At 36.0% G+C, this 6065-nt stretch overlaps 1 long non-coding RNA gene across 1 annotated transcript; it reads right to left on the bottom strand.

Moving 5' to 3' along the window:
- Nucleotides 1-772: 772 nt before the first annotated feature.
- On the bottom strand, nt 773-3599 carry LOC146544472 (uncharacterized). Its single transcript, XR_014882782.1, has 3 exons — nt 3515-3599; nt 1634-1731; nt 773-1193 (listed from the first exon to the last, which is right to left on the bottom strand). It is a non-coding gene; the product is annotated as an uncharacterized LOC146544472 (long non-coding RNA).
- Nucleotides 3600-6065: the final 2466 nt, after the last annotated feature.

The following is a 6065-nucleotide window of genomic DNA, read 5'->3' on the forward strand; positions in this document are numbered from 1 at the left end:
AAATCTATTTTATTGCAATGGTAACAAATACAGGTAAAAACATTCTGTTTAAATGCATTAATCAGTAAAGGAAAGCTGAAATTTCATTCATAGCCATAGGAAATAATTAATATTATTGTTATGATTAGAAAACCCCTGGCACTATTTAAGCAGGCATTTTGTAGATAACTAAGACTATTGTTTTGTTTTCATTAGCGCAATTGTTTGTATAAAGACAATTGTGCTGCTGCTGCCCTGCGTGCCTGGTTTTGTGCTCACGTTGCTTCTGATGTAGTAGATTTATCTGTTACATACTACAGATTTGGGAGATTTCACAGCACTAATTTTGCACAATTGTTAAAGAAAGTACCTGTGCTGCTACTGACCCAAAGCTGCTCACACTTCTGTCTCTTCTCAGACAGAAGACACAGTAACACAGCAGTAAGTGCAATATTATGGCAGTAAAGGCATTTTCTTTATCTTTTGAAGTGTAGTTATCAGAGACCGTTCTAATCTAATAAACTGGTTTTTATGGAAAAACTTCCAAATGAGTGTGAATGCAGACAAGATAGTTAGCAACTTCCTCGGAAATTTAATTCAGTTTTAAAGATGCGCTAAGAAAGTGAGAAGATGAGCAGTCAGAATAGTGAGAGTGGATGCTGTAAAGTCTTGCAAATCTTGTTTCTCAGAGCTCCCCACAGAGTGTCCAGTGTAAACTAAATTAAATAATTGATAGAGGGAATCAATTTAAACCACCAGCTGCTTTGCTTGTGATGGCTTAACTGCTTTTTTTTTTCTTTTCTTGTTTATGATCAGTCTTTTTTAACAGCAAAATTTGTGTCCTGATGCTTTCAGTTTTTTTTTTTTTTTTATTAAAACAAATTCCTTTCCTTGAAGAATACTTAGTCTAGTTGGATTTATTCTAGTGGTGATGAGCCCACAGAAGTACATTTGCTCCCAGGCATGCAGAAGGAGTCAGTTATACCAGCGAAGAATTAGAGAGAGAGAGGCATTAAGTTTTCTTTAAAATTTCTATTTCTATAGTCATATAGAATCATGGAAAAGCCCAGGTGAAAATCATCTCCAGCCTTTTATGGAAACAGAAACCTTGATGAGATTCTTTAATACCCAGTCCAGTTGCATCTTGAAAACCTCCAGTAATGTAGATTCCAGAGTCTAGTGTGGAGGTTAATTACATTGCTTGATTGTTTTTGCTGTAAAAAGAAATTAATATATAAATATATATACATATAAAGATGAAATCTCTCTCAGTGCAACTTACCTTGCACCCATTGCCTCTTGTTGTGAATAGGGAGAAGCACTGAATAATTTTGCCACATTAATATTATGTCTTATATAACTGACTAAAAGTGAGATGAAGGAAGGGAGAGATGGTCAGAAAGGGAATGTTAGTTAAGCTACTCAGAGATAGATCATAACTCCCCATGCAGTGGAAATGAGGGGAGTCCAAGTCATCTGCCTTCCTGGCTGATGCATTACTGACAGGAATGTAGCATCCGTGGTGGAAGTTCACCTTCCTGCATTAGCACAGATGCATTTATCCCAGCGATCACAGCAAAATACAGGCTATCATCTTTGACTATTACTATATACGAAGATGGGTGTTTTGTGTCTTTGGAAGAAAAGAGCCTACCTGTGCAGCCTGTTTTAGGATACTGGCTCTAGCAGCGGGGTTGAACTCGATCTCTTGAGGTCCCTTCCACCCCCTGCAATTCTGTGATTCTGTAAATCCTTAAATCCAAAAATAGGTAGGTAAACAGAGGAGGAAAGAGTAAGGAAAAGTGATCTCTGTTTCACTCAACAAGACTTTTAATCATCTTTATAAATGTTACAACACTTTCTATCTAGTCTTGTTTTGGAAGCGTTTAAGATACAACAATTTGGAAATCAGCTTTGAAGATTAACAAATAGATATCAGTAATAAACCACTTAAGTTACTTTAACTTATGTTTTTTAAAAAACTTCAGCATTTCTTTGAAGTCAGTAATCCAGAACATTGCCACTCTTCTGCTGCTTTTTATTTCTTCTCTATCGAGTAATCAACAGCCTGACCTGGTTGCCTTGCAAATCCTATCATGTCATGTCACATGAGCTTTTTCAAGAGACTAAGAATTCTAGATTTGGCCAAAGTTTGTATCCTTCATCTGTAGTCCTTTGTCTTAACACGTGGGATATGTTGTAGCCAGAGCAAGCATGGAAGAACTGTGAGGTTTTACGCTTGCTAAGATTTTAAGGGAGATTTTATAGAGATTCCTGCAGGAATCCAACCTGAGTTTTACAAAGCCAAAAGTTTGCTTTAGTAGGATTGTTCCTGTAGAAAGGTGTTTTTTGGTGGAGTTCAGTGAAGCAGCATTAAACTCTTGGGAGCGTTGGTAAAGTGTGCTTGTTAAGAACTGCATTGACAACTATATGCACTGTGTTGTGACCAGCATGGTTAAGGTGTATACAGATGATGAAGTCAAGCGCTTCAGTTTACATTTTAGCAAGTCAGAGGCAATTAATGAAATACCAATTGCATTTCGCTTTAATGCAATTTGGCTGAAAAGGTGAATGTGCTTTTAGCTTACACTGTTTTGCTGTTACGCCTGTAATTGCCAAGGATTTTCTTTTTTCCTGTGGCCCTAAAAACTCGAAACAAATTGTTGTATTGATCTGATGAGCTAGATAGGCATGTCTAGTAGAACAAGCTGTACTTAAAGGTTTGGTGTCTGAATAATATACCTTTCATTTTCTGTTTTGTTCCCGTGGAAACACTGTTTAGGTTGTACAACTAATTTCAAAGCCTCCTACTACTATTAGAAGATAGGAACAAAGCCTGTCAAGGTATATACACTGTACTGAAGGCCCACAGTGACTGTGAAGGTGTTAATGTGCTTCTATGAGTCCCCAGATGTTACAAAATACCTTTTATAAGAATTAAGCTGGGAGGGAAGAGGGGAGAACATTAAAAAGGAAGAGATTCAATTCTGCACAAAATTAAGCAGCCAGAACAGACTTGGGGCATGCTCCTAGCCCAGAGCTATATATGTAAGGTCTACCTATATATGTATTTTTTTATTTCAAGCTCATTGGCATTGCAGATCCAGTAGAGCAAGGGGAGCAAGACTACAGTAGTGGTTTCTTACAGGTGATGAACTAGTATAAAACACTGCTGCTGCACTCCAGGTATCTTCCCAGTGGGGGGACATGATATGTCTGCAGTTTGCTTCTGTGAGGGAAGCCACTTACTTAGTTTCAATTAGAGCTTATTAGAGTTATTTTAGCACAGAAGAACAAATAAAGAAAGTAACCAAAGGGTACAAAGTTACGGGTTTTAATAATACAGTACTGGAGGCAGGTGAGTTGTACTAGGGCATTTTTCTTTCTTATGATGATCTGCATTGCCTTCATTAGCAAACTTGGATTTTTCACTGTATTTTTTTTTTAAATTATTTTTACTTTTTAAGGAAGAGGAGAAATTAAGGGAATTCTAAAGATGATTCATCATAGCAAAACTAGAAGAGTTTTAACTTACCTGGTTTTCTTTTGGATACTACTTTCTGTAATGGTTATGTCTGGATTATTTTTATTTCCACTTGTGTCAGTACACAGAAATTAATAAGTACATACAAAGTGAGATATAAGATCACATTTCAGTGAGTAACTTATTGTACATGTGACAGTCGTCATCAGCAATTAACCTATCGGTGAAAATCCAAAGGACAACTCATGATTTTGTATATAGGAGCCATGTGTCTCTGATGTGATAACAGGCTTGTAAACTTCTGTGATCAGTGTAGAAGTTTCCTTGTATTTAACCAAAATACAAGTGTTTCTCATTTAAAAAATGTTTATGCAAAATTATAATTGCCTTTATTTCTGCAATTATATCTGTCTAGAACATCTAGTTTCACTTGGAGTCATTGTTAGAGTTAGGGTAGTATGGTTAGGTCATGGTTGGACTCAGTGATCTTTAAAGTCTTTTCCAACCTGAGTGATTGTATGATTCTGTGGAGCTGGCAGATGATACAAGTTCTAGAAGAGGAGTGTGCTTTTCCACAGTTAAATCTAGAAAACCAGATGAGAAGTCCTAAAAATAGCTTTAGGATCCCTGATTGGTTCACAGCCATAACACCAACTGGTTTCAGTGAGAGATTGGTATTCAAACATTTGGTGGAGCTAGGCTTCAGTTCCGGCTGTGTGCTTTTCTTGGTCACACTTCCAGAATTTTTGTTCCAACTCTGAGGTTATCTACAATGTATTACATTATGGTCCTACAAAACAATCATGGAATATCACAAGTTGGAAGGGACCTGTAAGAATCATTGAGTCCTTTGTATAAATGTCACCATTCCACAGTTTGCTCCCATGGGAATAAGCTTGGGCCCTATCAGGGGTATGTATTTAATCACTAATTAGTTAGGGGAAGTAAAAGAAAATGGACGTAGGTGGAGTATATTACATATCACTTGTGAAATTGCTGTACAATCCCAGATAGGAATATTTAAAGGTACTTTATTTTTCTCCAGTGTGAAGAACTATTCACCTCAATTTAAAATCCAGAAAGCTTCCTCATTTCTGATCAGTTACTGTAAAAGCACTGTTGATCAAGTTAATATGAAATAATAGATGTAGTTTCACTTCTGTTCTGAGCACAAGCGCTAGTGTTTATGACAGTAATAAAAATGCTGCATAGTGAATTCTTAAGTCAAATCCTAGTTGTTACAAAATGGTCCACATTAAAAGAAAAAATTAAAAATCCATTCTGAAGGTTCAGTCGTGCATGCACTCTGGAAGTGCTGTGACAGCAGAAAGAGCCTTATCTGAATGCCTGAGTAGCATGATTGCTCTCAGCATTGCAGCAGACTGTAGGTCAGTCTTCTCAAGGTCTCACAACAGCAATTCATTTTTTTTCTTCCAGGGAATTATGAAATGTAGTCTAGTTTTTCTATGTTGTCTGAATTAATAGCATTCAGAACACTTAAGAAACTGATTTTAAAATACCTGTCAGCTTAGAGTCCTTTTAAAAACTACAACAATTGTGAAACAAATTTCCCCAATGCTCAGTAAAAGGAAGAAGGAGGCATTTTGAAAATAATGAAGAAGTGCAAGAATTCATTATAATTATTCAATCTACATTCAGCTAAATCACTTCTGATCGCTGTATTTCTATCAGCAACAATATTTCTGCCTAGACCAAGGCTACAGTCCACTTTCTGTACTAGACAGTGTAACATGCACTATCTGTATAACAGAAATGCTGAAGATAGTGACACTAGGCTCAAAATAGGCAGTGACTGATGAAAGAAGAATAAAGAATTTGTAAAGTTTTTGGCAGCTATAGTTACTCTTGTTAATTTACAGAAAAGTTTTACAGTACATGAAGTCAGGTTTGCATACAGATGAGATGCTTCCTTCATACTTCGATACTTTGATATCGACACTTCTTGTGCATATAGAGGCTGGTAGCAGGAATGGGAGTTGGAGGGGAATAAGTCTCTGAGAAGCACTGTGATATATAAAAAGGTAGAGTCTAAAGCATAATATCAATATTAAATATCTCTTAGCTTGCATCCAGTCTTCAGGCTGTTTTTTTGAAATAGGAATTTCTCTGTTTTAAATTACAGACTTTTGTCGTAGTCCAGCATCAGATACACGAGTGGTCAAAATGTAGAATTAATTGAATGAAACTACATCAGTGATTAATGCATAAATTATCTGTATCAGCAGTGATCACAATTATGTAGTATTAAGGGTGTGTGAAGTCACAAGACAACAATTGAAAGGAAATTGTTTTCTGTGTACTTAAATGGGCAATATTACTTTTTAATAATTAAAATTTGAAGCCTAAAAGAGAAGCATTTTTTTCACCACTGCGCTTATACAAAACATTATTATTATTTTGGTTCTGGAAGGTGTCTGAGAATGCAAATGATGGGAAATTACAGCATAATTACTTAGTCATAGAAAAAAAAACAAGATCTGATTGATGTCTTTTTACTTTGACTTTAAATAAAGGAAATGTTATTTGAGTACTAACACTGAGTTGATCTAGTGTACGTTTACAGGAAATAGAGAACTGAGGA

The sequence above is a fragment of the Meleagris gallopavo genome, chromosome 4 (assembly GCF_905368555.1).
Source record: "Meleagris gallopavo chromosome 4, MGAL_WU_HG_1.1, whole genome shotgun sequence".
NCBI classification, from domain to species: Eukaryota; Metazoa; Chordata; class Aves; order Galliformes; family Phasianidae; genus Meleagris; species Meleagris gallopavo.